This window comes from Triticum dicoccoides, chromosome 3B (assembly GCF_002162155.2).
Source record: "Triticum dicoccoides isolate Atlit2015 ecotype Zavitan chromosome 3B, WEW_v2.0, whole genome shotgun sequence".
Classification (NCBI taxonomy): domain Eukaryota; kingdom Viridiplantae; phylum Streptophyta; class Magnoliopsida; order Poales; family Poaceae; genus Triticum; species Triticum dicoccoides.
The window spans coordinates 76059018-76073007 of NC_041385.1; positions in this window are offsets into that span (position 1 = coordinate 76059018).

A 13990-nucleotide genomic window follows, 5' to 3' on the forward strand; every position below is an offset into this window, starting at 1 on the left:
TACTCCGGTAAAATCCCGATTTCACCCGGAACGATTCCGATATCCAAATATAGGCTTCCAATATATCAATCTTTATGTCTCGACCATTTCGAGACTCCTCGTCATGCCCGTGATCACATCCGGGACTCCGAACAACCTTCGGTACATCAAAAACTATAAACTCATAATATAACTGTCATCGTAATGTTAAGCGTGCGGACCCTACGGGTTCGAGAACTATGTAGACATGACCTAGAACAGTTTCCGGTCAATAACCAATAATGGAACCTAGATTCTCATATTGGCTCCTACATATTCTACGAAGATCTTTATCGGTCAAACCGCATAACAACATACGTTGTTCCCTTTGTCATCGGTATGTTACTTGCCCGAGATTCGATCGTCGGTATCCAATACCTAGTTCAATCTCGTTACCGGCAAGTCTCTTTACTCATTACGTAATGCGTCATTCCGTAACTAACTCATTAGCTACATTGCTTGCAAGGCTTATAGTGATGTGCATTACCGAGAGGGCCCAGAGATACCTCTCCGACAATCGGAGTGACAAAACCTAATCTCGAAGTACGCCGACTCAACATGTACCTTCGGAGACACATGTAGAGCTCCTTTATAATCACCCAGTTACGTTGTGACGTTTGGTAGCACACAAAGTGTTCCTCCAGTAAACGGGAGTTGCATAATGTCGTAGTCATAGGAACATGTATAATGCATGAAGAAAGCAATAGCAACATACTAAACGATCAAGTGCTAAGCTAACGGAATGGGTCAAGTCAATCACATCATTCTACTAATGATGTGATCCCGTTAATCAAATGACAACTCTTTGTCCATGGCTAGGAAACATCACCATCTTTGATAAACGAGCTAGTCAAGTAGAGGCATACTAGTGACACTTAGTTTGTCTATGTATTCACACATGCATCATGTTTCCGGTTAATACAATTCTAGCACGAATAATAAACATTCATCATGATATGAGGAAATAAATAATAACTTTATTATGTCCTCTAGGGCATATTTCCTTCAGTCTCCCACTTGCACTAGAGTCAATAATCTAGTTCACATCGCCATGTGATTTAACACCAATATTCACATCTGTATGTGAATGATACCCAATAGTTCACATCGTCATGTGATCAACACCCAAAGGGTTTACTAGAGTCAATAATCTAGTTCACATCGCTATGTGATTAACACCCAAAGAGTACTAAGGTATGATCATGTTTTGCTTGTGAGAGAAGTTTAGTCAACGGGTCTGTCACATTTAGAGTTGTATGTATTTTGCAAAATATTCTATGTCTACCATGCTCTGCACCGAGCTACGCTAGCTAATTGCTCCCACTTTCAATATGTATCCAGATTGAGACTTAGAGTCATCTGGATCGGTGTAAAAGCTTGCACCGATGTAACTCTTTACGACGGGCTCTTTTATCACCTCCATAATCGAGAAGTATTTCCTTAGTCCTCACTAAGGATATTCTTGACCGCTGTCCAGTGATCTACTCCTAGATCAAAATTGTACTCCCTTGCCAAACTCAGAGCAAGGTATACAATAGGTCTGGTAGACAGCATATCATACTTTATAGAACCTATGACTGAGGCATAGGGAATGACTTTTCATTCTCTTTCTATTTTCTGCCATGGTCGGGATTTGAGTCTTACTCAACTTCACACCTTTGCATCACAGGCAAGAACTCTTTCTTTGACTGTTCCATTTTGAACTACTTCAAAATCTTGTCAAGGTATGTACTAATTGAAAATCTTATCAAGCGTCTTGATCTATCTCAATAGATCTTGATGCTCAATATGTAAGTAGCTTTACTGAAGTCTTTCTTTGAAAACTCCTTTCAAACACTCCTTTATGCTTTCCAGAAAATTCTACATCATTTTCGATCAATAATATGTCATTCACATATACTTATCAGAAAGGCTGTAGTGCTCCCACTCACTTTCTTGTAAATACAGGCCTTTCCAAAAGTCTGTATAAAACCATATGCTTTGATCAACTCATCAAAACATGTATTCCAACTCCGAGATGCTTGCACCAGTCCATTGATGGATCGCTGGAGCTTGCACATTTTGTTAGCACCTTTCGGATCGACAAAACCTTCTAGTTGCATCATATACAACTCTTCTTCTAGAAATCCATTCAGGAATGCAGTTTTTGACATCCATTTCCCAGATTTCATAAAATGTGCCAATTGCTAAAATGATTCGGACAGACTTAAGCATCGTTACGAGTGAGAAAATCTCATCGTATTCAACACCTTTGAACTTGTCGAAAACCTTTCGCAACAAGTCGAGCTTTGTAGATAGTAACACTACTATCAATGTCCGTCTTCCTCTTTGAAGATCCATTTATTTTCTATGGCTTGCCGATCATCGGTCAAGACAACCAAAGTTCGCACTTTGTTCTCATACATGGATCCTATCTCAGATTTCATGGCCTCAAGCCATTTCGCGGAATCTGGGCTCATCATTGCTTCCTCATAGTTCGTAGGTTCATCATGGTCTAGTAACATGACTTCAGAATAGGATTACCGTACCACTCTGGTGCGGATCTTTACTCTGGAATACCTACGAGGTTCTGTAGTAACTTGATTTGAAGTTTCATGATCATCATCATTAGCTTCCTCGTTAATCGGTGTAGCAATCACTGGAACTGATTTCTGTGATGAACAACTTTCCAATTTGGGAGAAGGTACAATTACCTCATCAAGTTCTACTTTCCTCCCATTCACTTCTTTCGAGAGAAACTCCTTCTCTAGAAAGGATCCATTCTTAGCAATGAATGTTTTGCCTTCGGATCTGTGATAGAAGGTGTACCCAACAGTTTCCTTTGGGTATTCTATGAAGACGCACTTCTCCGATTTGGGTTCGAGCTTATCAGGTTGAAAACCTTTTTTTTTTCATATAAGCATCGCAACTCCAAACTTTAAGAAACGACAGCTTAGGTTTACTGCTAAACCATAGTTCATACGGTGTCGTCTCAACGGATTTAGATGGTGCCCTATTAAACGTGAATGCAGCTGTCTCTAATGCATAACCCCAAAACGACAGTGGTAAACCAATAAGAGACATCATAGAACACACTATATCAAGTAAAGTATGATTACGACGTTCGAACACACCATTACATTGTGGTGTTCCAGGTGGTGTGAGTTGCGAAACTATTTCACATTGTTTCAAATGAAGACCAAACTCGTAACTCAAATATTCGTCTCCACGATCAGATCATAGAAACTTTATTTTTCTTGTTACAATGATTTTCCACTTCACTCTGAAATTCTTTGAACTTTTCAAATGTTTCAGACTTATGTTTCATCAAGTAGATATACCCATATCTGCTCAAATCATCTGTGAAGGTCAGAAAATAACGATACACGCCATGGGCCTTAACACTCATCGGATTGCATACAACGGTATGTATTATTTCCAATAAGTCAGTAGCTCGTTCCATTGTTCCGGAGAACGGAGTTTTAGTCATCTTGCCCAAAAGGCACGGTTCACAAGCATCAAATGATTTATAACCAATTGATTCCAAAAATCCATCTTTATGGAGTTTCTTCATGCGCTTTACACCGATATGACCCAAATGGCAGTGCCACAAATAAGTTGCACTATCATTATTAACTTTGCATCTTTTGGTATCAATATTATGAATATGTGTATCATTACGATCGATATCCAACAAACTATTTTCATTGGGTGTATGACCATTGAAGGTTTTATTCATGTAAACAGAACAACAATTATTCTTTGACTTTAAATGAATAACCGTATCGCAATAAACATGATCAAATCATATTGATGTTCAACGCAAACGCCAAATAACATTTATTTAGGTTTAACTCTAATCCCGAAAGTATAGGGAGTGTGCGATGATGATCATATCAATCTTGGAACCACTTCCAATACACATCGTCACTTCACCCTCAACTAGTATCTGTTTATTCTGTAACTCCTGTTTCGAGTCACTAATTTTTAGGAACCGAACAAGTATCAAATACTCAGGGGCTACTATAAACACTAGTAAGGTACACATCAATAACCTGTATACCAAATATACCCTTGTTCACTCTGCCATCCTTCTTATCCACCAAATATTCAGGGTATTTCCGTTTCCAGTGACCATTTCCTTTGCAGTGTAAGCACTCAGTTTCAGGCTTTGGTTTAGCTTTGGGCTTCTTCGTGGGAGTGACAACTTGCTTGTCATTCCACTTGAAGTTCCCCTTTCTTTCCCTTTGCCCTTTTCTTGAAACTAGTGATCTTGTCAACCATCAACACTTGATGCTCTTTCTTGATTTCTACCTTCATCGATTTCAACATCACGAAGAGCTCGGGAATCGTTTTCGTCATCCCTTGCATACTATAGTTCATCACAAAGTTCTACTAGCTTGGTGATGGTGACTAGAGAACTCTGTCAATCACTATCTTATCTGGAAGATTAACTCCCACTTGATTCAAGCGATTGTAGTACCCAGACAATCTGAGCACATGCTCACTAGTTGAGCGATTCTCCTCCATCTTTTAGCCATAGAACTTGTTGGAGACTTCATATCTCTCAACTCGGGTATTTGCTTGAAATATTATCCTGGAACATCTCATATGGTCCATGACGTTCAAAACATCTTTGAAGTCCCGATTCTAAGCCGTTAAGCATGGTGCACTAAACTATCAAGTAGTCATCATATTGAGCTAGCCAAACGTTCATAATGTCTGCATCTGCTCCTGCAATAGGTCTGTCACCTAGCAGTGCATTAAAGACATAATTCTTCTATGCACCAATGAGGATAAACCTCAGATCACGGATCCAATCCGCATCATTGCTACTAACATCTTTCAACACAATTTTCTCTAGGAACATATCAAAATAAACATATGAAAGAAACAACGCAAGCTATTGATCTACAACATAATTTACAAAATACTACCAGGACTAAGTTCATGATAAATTTAAGTTCAATTAATCATATTACTTAAGAACTCCCACTTAGACAGACATCTCTCTAGTCATCTAAGTGATCACGTGATCCAAATTAACTAAACCATGTCCGATCATCACGTGAGATGGAGTAGTTTTCAATGGTGAACATCACTATGTTGATCATATCTACTATATGATTCACGCTCGACCTTTCGGTCTCCGTGTTCCGAGGCCATATCTGTATATGCTAGGCTCGTCAAGTTTAACCTGAGTATTCCGCGTGTGCAACTGTTTTGCACCCGTTGTATTTGAACGTAGAGCCTATCACACCCGATCATCACGTGGTGTCTCAGCACGAAGAACTTTCACAACGGTGCATACTCAGGGAGAACACTTCTTGATGATTAGTGAGAGATCATCTTAAAATGCTACCATCAATCAAAGCAAGATAAGATGCATAAAGGATAAACATCACATGCAATCATTATAAGTGATATGATATGGCCATCATCATCTTGTGCTTGGGATCTCCATCTCCGAGGCATCGTCGTGATCACCATTGTCACCGGCGTGACACCTTGATCTCCATCGCAGCATCGTTGTCGTTACTCCATCTATTGCTTCTACGACTATCGCTACCGCTTAGTGATAAAGTAAATCAATTACAGGGCGTTTGCATTTCATACAATAAAGCGACAACCATATGGCTCCTGCCAGTTGCCGATAACTTCGGTTACAAAACATGATCATCTCATACAATAAAATATAGCATCACGTCTTGACCATATCACATCACAACATGCCTGCAAAAACAAGTTAGACATCCTCTACTTTGTTGTTGCAAATTTTACGTGGCTGCTATGGGCTGAGCAAGAACCGTTCTTACCTACGCACCAAAACCACAACGATAGTTCATCAAGTTAGTGTTGTTTTAACCTTCGCAAGGACCGGGCGTAGCCACACTCGGTTCAGCTAAAGTTGTAGAAACAGACACCTGCCAGCCACCTGTGTGCAAAGCACGTCGGTAGAACCAGTCTCGCGTAAGCGTACGCGTAATGTCGGTCTGGGCCGCTTCATCCAACAATATCGCCGAACCAAAGTATGACATGCTGGTAAGCAGTATGACTTGTATCGCCCACAACTCACTTGTGTTCTACTCGTGCATATAACATCAACGCATAAAACGTGGCTCTGATACCACTGTTAGGGAACGTAGTAATTTCAAAAAATTTCCTACGCACACGCAAGATCTTGGTGATGTATAACAATGAGAGGGGAGAGTGTTGTCCATGTACCCTCGTAGACCGAAAGCGGAAGCGTTAGAACAACACGGTTGATGTAGTCGTACGTCTTCATGATCCGACCGATCCAAGTACCGAACGTACGGCACCTCCGAGTTCAGCACACGTTCAGCTCGATGACAATTCCCGGACTCCGATCCAGTAGGGTGTCCGGGAAGAGTTCTGTCAGCACGATGGCGTGGTGACGGTGATGATGTTCTACCGACGCAGGGCTTCGCCTAAGTACCGCTACGATATGACCGAGGTGGAATATGGTGGAGGGGGGCACCGCACACGGCTAAGGAACGATCACGAAGATCAACTTGTGTGTCATGCGGTGCCCCCTGCCTCCGTATATAAAGGAGGGAGGGGGGAGATGCGGCCGGACCCTAGGGGTGCACCTGGAGGAGTCCTACTCCCACCGGGAGTAGGACTCCCCCCTCTTGCCTTGTTGGAGAAGGCAGGGGGAAGCGGGAAAGAGGAAAGGGGGGCGCCGCCCCCTTCCTTGTCCTACTCGGACTAGGGGGGGAAGGGGCGCGCGGCCTGCCCTGGCCGGCCCTCCTCTTATCCCTTAGGGCCCATGTAGGCCCATTAACCCCTGGGGTGTTCCGGTAACCCCCCGGTACTCCGGTAAAATCCGGATTTCACCCGGAACCATTACAATATCCAAATATAGGCTTCCAATATATCAATCTTTATGTGTCGACCATTTCGAGACTCCTCGTCATGTCCGTGATCACATCCGGGACTCCAAACAACCTTCGGTACATCAAAAACTATAAACTCATAATATAACTGTCATCGTAACGTTAAGCGTGCGGACCCTACGGGTTCGAGAACTATGTAGACATGACCTAGAATAGTTTCCGGTCAATAACCAATAGTGGAACCTGGATGCTCATATTGGCTCCTACATATTCTACGAAGATCTTTATCGGTCAAACTGCATAACAACATACGTTGTTCCCTTTGTCATCGGTATGTTACTTGCCCGAGATTCAATCGTCCGTATCCAATACCTAGTTCAATCTCGTTACCGGCAAGTCTCTTTACTCGTTATGTAATGCATCATTCCGTAACTAACTCATTAGCTACATTGCTTGCAAGGCTTATAGTGATGTGCATTACCGAGAGGGCCCAGAGATACCTCTCCGACAATCGGAGTGACAAAACCTAATCTCGAAGTACACCAACTCAACATGTACCTTCGGAGACACCTGTAGAGCTCCTTTATAATCACCCAGTTATGTTGTGATGTTTGGTAGCACACAAAGTGTTCCTCCAGTAAACGGGAGTTGCATAATCTCATAGTCATAGGAACATGTATAAGTCATGAAGAAAGCAATAGCAACATACTAAACGATCAAGTGCTAAGCTAACGGAATGGGTCGAGTCAATCACATCATTCTACTAATGATGTGATCCCGTTAGTCAAATGACAAATCTTTGTCCACGGCTAGGAAACATCACCATCTTTGATAAACGAGCTAGTCAAGTAGAGGCATACTAGTGACACTTAGTTTGTCTATGTATTCACACATGTATCATGTTTCCGGTTAATACAATTCTAGCATGAATAATAAACATTCATCATGATATAAGGAAATAAATAATAACTTTATTATTGCCTCTAGGGCATATTTCCTTCAGGTAGGAGGAGGAGGCCGCCCCCTTTTCCTTTCTCTCACGAGGAGGGAAAGGCAGGAGGGGCCACCCCTCCCTTTTCCTTCCCCTAGGGCTGGCTGGCCATGTAGAGGGGCGCACCAGCGCCTAGAGGGCTGTTTTGTCCCCTCCTTTGGCCCATTAATCCCGTACACTTACCGGGATTGTCCGGAACCCCTTCCAGTGACCCGGTGACTACTCGGTGCACTCCAAAAATATTCTGGTGTCCGAATACCATCGTCCTATATATCAATCTTTACCTCCGGACCATTCCGGAGCTCCTCGTCATGTCCGTGATATCATCCAGAATTCTGAACAACGTCCGGTCACCAAATCATATAACACTATATCATCAATGAACGTTAAGCGTGGAGTCTCTTTACTCGTTCTGTAATACATCATCTCGTAACTAACTCATTAGTCATTTGCTTGCAAGGCTTCTTATGATGTGTATTACATAGAGGGACCAGAGATACCTCTCCGATACTCGGAGTGACAGATCCTAATCTCGATGTCGGTGTCAAAACCGGCGGATCTCGGGTAGGGGGTCCCAAACTGTGCGTCTAGGCGGATGGTAATAGGAGACAAGGGACACAATGTTTTTACCCAGGTTCGGGCCCTCTCGATGGAGGTAAAACCCTACTCCTGCTTGATTAATATTGATGATATGGGTAGTACAAGAGTGGATCTACCACGAGATCAAAGAGGCTAAACCCTAGAAGTTAGCCTATGGTATGATTGTTGTTCGTCCTACAGACTAAAACCCTCCGGTTTATATAGACACCGGAGAGGGTTAGGGTTACACAGAGTCGGTTACAATGGTAGGAGATCTACATATCCGTATCACCAAGCTTGCCTTCCACGCCAAGGAAAGTCCCATCCGGAGACGGGGCGAAGTCTTCAATCTTGTATCTTCATAGTCCAGGAGTCCGGCCAAAGGTGATAGTTCGGCTATCCGGACACCCCCTAATCCGGGACTCCCTCAGTAGCCCCCGAACCAGGCTTCAATGACGACGAGTCCGGCGCGTAGATTGTCTTCAACATTGCGAGGCGGGTTCTTCTCCAAATTCCATATACTTTTCGAATAGTGTCCGGCTTCTAATAAATGCTGCACTCCTTGGCTTCCACGCCCAATAATGGCCATCTTCCACGTGTCGAACGAATGCGAAAAGCCAGGGTATTTTTACAATTTCCCCCTAGCTGCGCAAATGAGCCGCCTATAAAAAGAGACAAGGATCTAGATCCGAATCACACCATCCCCCCTCCGCAAGCTTTCATCGGAGCGCTTCTGACAAAAAATCCATTCCATCATGGACAGTCGACGCGGCTCCTCCTCTCGCGCTCCCAGCCCCAGCCTGGGGATTGGGAGAGATGCTCAATCCCGCATAGCAAGCTAGTGACGCTCCAAGCCAAGGGATTTCTTCCCCCAGCCTTCATGGTTCCCGTTCGAGCCGGACTCGCCACCTATAAGGGCGGAAAGCAAGCGGAGAGCGTCCCCGATCCTTCCAAAGGAGAGCGGGTATGCTTTATCTCTTATCTGATAAGAGGACTCGGATTTCCAATACATCCGTTTCTCCGGGGGCTCCTGGAGTTCTACGGCCTCCAGCTGCACCACCTTACGCCTGCCTCCATTCTGCATATCGCGGGCTTCGTGGCCCTTTGCGAACTGTTCTTGGGCGTGAGGCTCATTTTGCGCCGTGGAAGAGATTATTCTGCCTCGTACCCCGTTTTCATGAGGGGTCAATATATCAAGTGGGCGGAGCCGAGCTATGGCACATCGCCGGGACCGGATATCTATCTGGAAGCCCGAAGAAGGCGTCTGAAGACTAGCCTTCGGAATGGTTCTATATAGAAGACGCCCCGCTACTGGATCCCGTTCGGATCGGCCTCCCGGAGTTCAGTAATGCTCCCTTGAAGAAACGCCTAAGTTGGCGTCCACGGAGCCCCCAGAGGGAAAACGACAGGGACGTCCTTTACCTGATGAGCCGAATAAGGTTGCTAGCTCATTCCGGACTGACCATGATCGGTGTCATGGCCACATGCATTATGCGGGGGGTGTAGCCGCTCCAGTATAGGGGCCACCCCATGTGGGATTTCAACGGGGAGGACGATGCCACCCGTCACGGCCGTACAGGGCCGGGATCGGTCGGCGATCTGGTGAAGATCTTGTCCGCGCTGTACAAGGGGGAAGAGGAGGATTTTCTCCGCGTCAGTCCATTGAACGGATTTTCTATGAACAATCCTCGAAGCTGGGTAAGCGGACATTTCCTTTTTTGCACATTCGATCCGTACTCCCATGGTTATATATCTCATTTTGTGATTTCGACGCAGGAACTACGTCGGGCCATAAAAGATATAAACAGCCCGCCTCCGCAACCCGAGGATCCGGAATTGGTCCTCGATCCGGCCTCCCAAGAGGATCCGGACATATTGGTGGAGCTGATTGATGGGGTATTTCACCAACTAAGCATCGATAATGCCTTGGTTGCCATTACGGCCGATTACCCCGGAATACCTCCAGCCTCATAGGTAACTGAGCGAAGCCCCAGTACTTTGATAATGACCCATCCGTGCTTATTTTTGATCACCGTATACCAATGGTGTTTCGCAGGGGGTGCCTTCGAGGCGGGAGGCCGAGCCCGCGGCGGCTAGCCAACAAGGGGTAGCACGGCCACGCAGGCTAAAAAGAAGTGCGGTCCGGATTGAAACGCCGCCACAACGGTAAGGCGTGTCACCATATTCCCGGGATTGATTCCGGGAAGGTATATTAACGCTGGTGCTCCTTTCAGGAAAAAGAGCGCTCGCCGGACTGTGTCCGGAGAGATGGCCAATCGAGCCTCTGCCAGCCAGGCTCCAACGCCGGGTCCGGAAGCGGAGGTGAACACGAGGCGTGCGTCGGATGCTCCTCCGATAGAGGATGCCGACAGATTGTCCGCCACCAACTCCGAGGTGGAGAGTGCCATGAATCACAGGCGCCGCCGGACAGTTCTTCGTGACGCATGTTTCTCCCAAGAGGCATTGAATGCCTTCAATTCGAGAGATGCGCACCTCCGTGCCGCTCAAGATGGTCTAGCCAGAGCCACAGAGCAGTATGTAAAGGACATACGGGTGAGGAGATTGGACAGTTATATATGCCAGTAGCCCCCGAGACTTAAAATAGTTAGGAGAACTGATTTAAGGATCATTTGTTATGCAGGATCTTACGGAAAAGAATACCCGACTGTTCTAGGAGCTTGAAGAGTTCAAGGCCCAGCTTGAGGCCGCACTAGCCGCCACAGGGGGAGCCACAGAGACCCCCTCCGGTAATATATACTTCGAAAGATAAGTAGTTTGTGAAGTGCGGCGTGTGCATAAGTCTGACAATAATAATGCAGATGGCGCCGGACTAGATCCGGACAAGCAACAGCTCCTGCGCCGGTTAAAGGCCGGCGAGAATGTGCTTACAAGGGTGAGGCAAGAGAAAAATAATCTCCAAGATGCCAACACCCAACTGGGTGAGGAACTAAAGGATGTTTGAGCCCAGCTGTCTAACTCTGTTAAGGAGAATCGGCGGCTTCGTCGCGGCATTTATAGTAAGTGCTTGAGCGAACTTTTGAAGAAAGAGTTCGATGAGGAAGTCGACTAACAGAAATATGTCTGTAGGTATGCTCACAGTTCGTCCTGCAGAGGAAATGCCTGGTTCAACGGGTGACCTACTTCCCGAGCTGCCGCAATTGCATGAATGAGTTCGGCAGGTGATGAGAGGCGTCGCCCAGGCCTTGTGGCCATCCATCTCCCTACCCGAAGGCCTTGGAGAGCTTGCGGAGAGGCTTCAGGGAGCACGGCGGCGCTTCCGGCTATGGAAGATATCGGCCTGCCGTCAAGGTGCCCGGGAGGCCTGGGCCATGGTGAAGACGCGATATACGAAGGCTGACCCAAACCACATGGCCGAGGTTGGACCTATGGGGCCCGATGGGAAGGAGATCCCTGTGAGCTTAGTGTACGACCAAGTAGAGTTGGCCGCAAAGTATTCCCAGCAGGACTGTAAACTAGACAGCCTATTAGATGGTATTAAAGAGGAATACAATCAGTCAATTTGATTATGTAATTTAAAATGACATGTAAAATGCCTTCTAGCCGGATTGTAGATCGTTTGTCGTAGCGGACCTTTTCGCTTCAACCTCGGGACCCGACAGTCCGGAGTGTGCCGAATACCCTCGCAGTTATGTAAGAATCGAGGCATGCGTGGAGACCAGGCGTAGGGGTCATTAGTGCTTTATCAGACAAGTGCCCAACTAGTTATGTTATATTACATGGTTAGTAAGAAACATCTTCTAGGGAGAATAGTTCCGTTAGGGGTTCCTTTCCCTGGGAGGCATGCCCTAAAGTGCATGTCCGGACTGCGAAAAAAGCAGAAAAACATCTAGGGGCAGATAAATGAATAAGTAAGAAATCGTCTTTTAGTTCACCGACCGAATATTCCCTTAAGAACGCTAGCTTTCGGCTTCACCCAGTATGAGGTACACGTCCGGCTGACCCGGCGGTAACAATCACAGAGGTGCTCCCTTTACCACCTAGTCGAACAATCGGGAACGTAGGGGTAAGCACAGGAGCCAGGCAACCCAGCTTGGCCAAAACTTAAGTCATATCGATGCATATAATGGTGAATAAAAGGTACATGCGGAAGTGTGACACATGTGTTGGGCATAAAGCCCGTATAAATAAGCTTATGTTAAAGAAGCCCCCAGGTATACTGAGCGCGGATAACGCGTCAAGTGTGTGCAAACAGTGCGCAAACGAGCCTCCAACGGCTTCAGAAAAAAGGAGGGAGAAGGAGAGAAATAAAAGACAGTTAAAGTATAAAATATAGACGGAGGAAGGAGACAAACTCAGAGTCCGGCGCTAGGCGTAGAATCTTTGGAGATGGGCTGCGTTCCATGGGTTCGGCTCAAGTCGGTTATCCGATGCGTTCCGTAGACGGTACGCTCCACCGGTCAGGACTTGGTCGATGATGAAGGGACCCTCCCATTTGGGCTTGAGTTTGTCCTTTTTCTTTGATAGAGGCAAAGGTGTCCCGTCTTTCGATGAGATGATGGATATCGCTTTGGTGGCATTCGACTTTGATGATCCGACTACGAATGTGCGAGGACGTCGCGCCTTAGCAATCGCTAAACCAACTCCGAGAGGTTATTGACCACGCCGGAGCACGATCAACCTGACCACGAAGGTCTATTCCTGCAAGCAATCGAAGAACGAGCAAGAATATGATAAAGCAATCTGAATATTGCAAATAAATATGAAGTATTGATAATGGTGGGGATCCGGAAGCGGTCTTGGTCTGGTCGTTGGACACAAACAAAGTACACGAAGTTGCAATGGCTAACTTTTAACTAAACAAATCCCAAGGAAAAAGCTACTAGATGGATATACTTATATGGGAGCAAGGGGTGGCGGCCAAGGAGGTGGGAGGACGTCCCAAGGCAGCCTAAAACTAACCCTAGGTCGTACAAGGCTCATGGGCCCAAGTGGAGATGATGCAACACCTTTGGGCTTGTAGTTTGACTCGGATTGTTTCGTCCGTAACTCAACGCTCCGGACGAATATGAAGGTGAATCCAATTGGGTTGGAAAGAGCACGAAATCTAGTTTCCAACAAAAAAAGAATCACCCAATTCGGAGTCCGTATGAAAAAGTTGTTGGCGTTTTGAGTCAGGTATGTCTGTGCAGTCCGAATCTGAATCCAGAACGTGAGAGACTTGGACTCTATCTTCTCTTGGCCCAAAAGTGACGTGAGAGGACTTTTTGAACACAACCTAAACTTCTCCTTTTCCCTTATATTCATATGTGGATTGCACAAATGTCCCATACACCTGCAATTAGACAAAACACAAAAGTGTGTGAAGTATTTTTGTTCTGGATAACATAAATAGATTATTGAATAGTTTGCATTAGAAATCACCTCACAAATATGCATGTATGCAATATTTTTGGTCGTATCCAAGGTATTCATGTCCTCATCATTCTTGTCCAGCAGGTGTAGAACTAATTCGCCAACATTGTAAGCTTTGGCCCGTACTTCTCTGCTTTGGTATCTTCGAGCCTGCTGTTGATAGAATGCGGAACGGGCTTTTGCCATGTCGCGC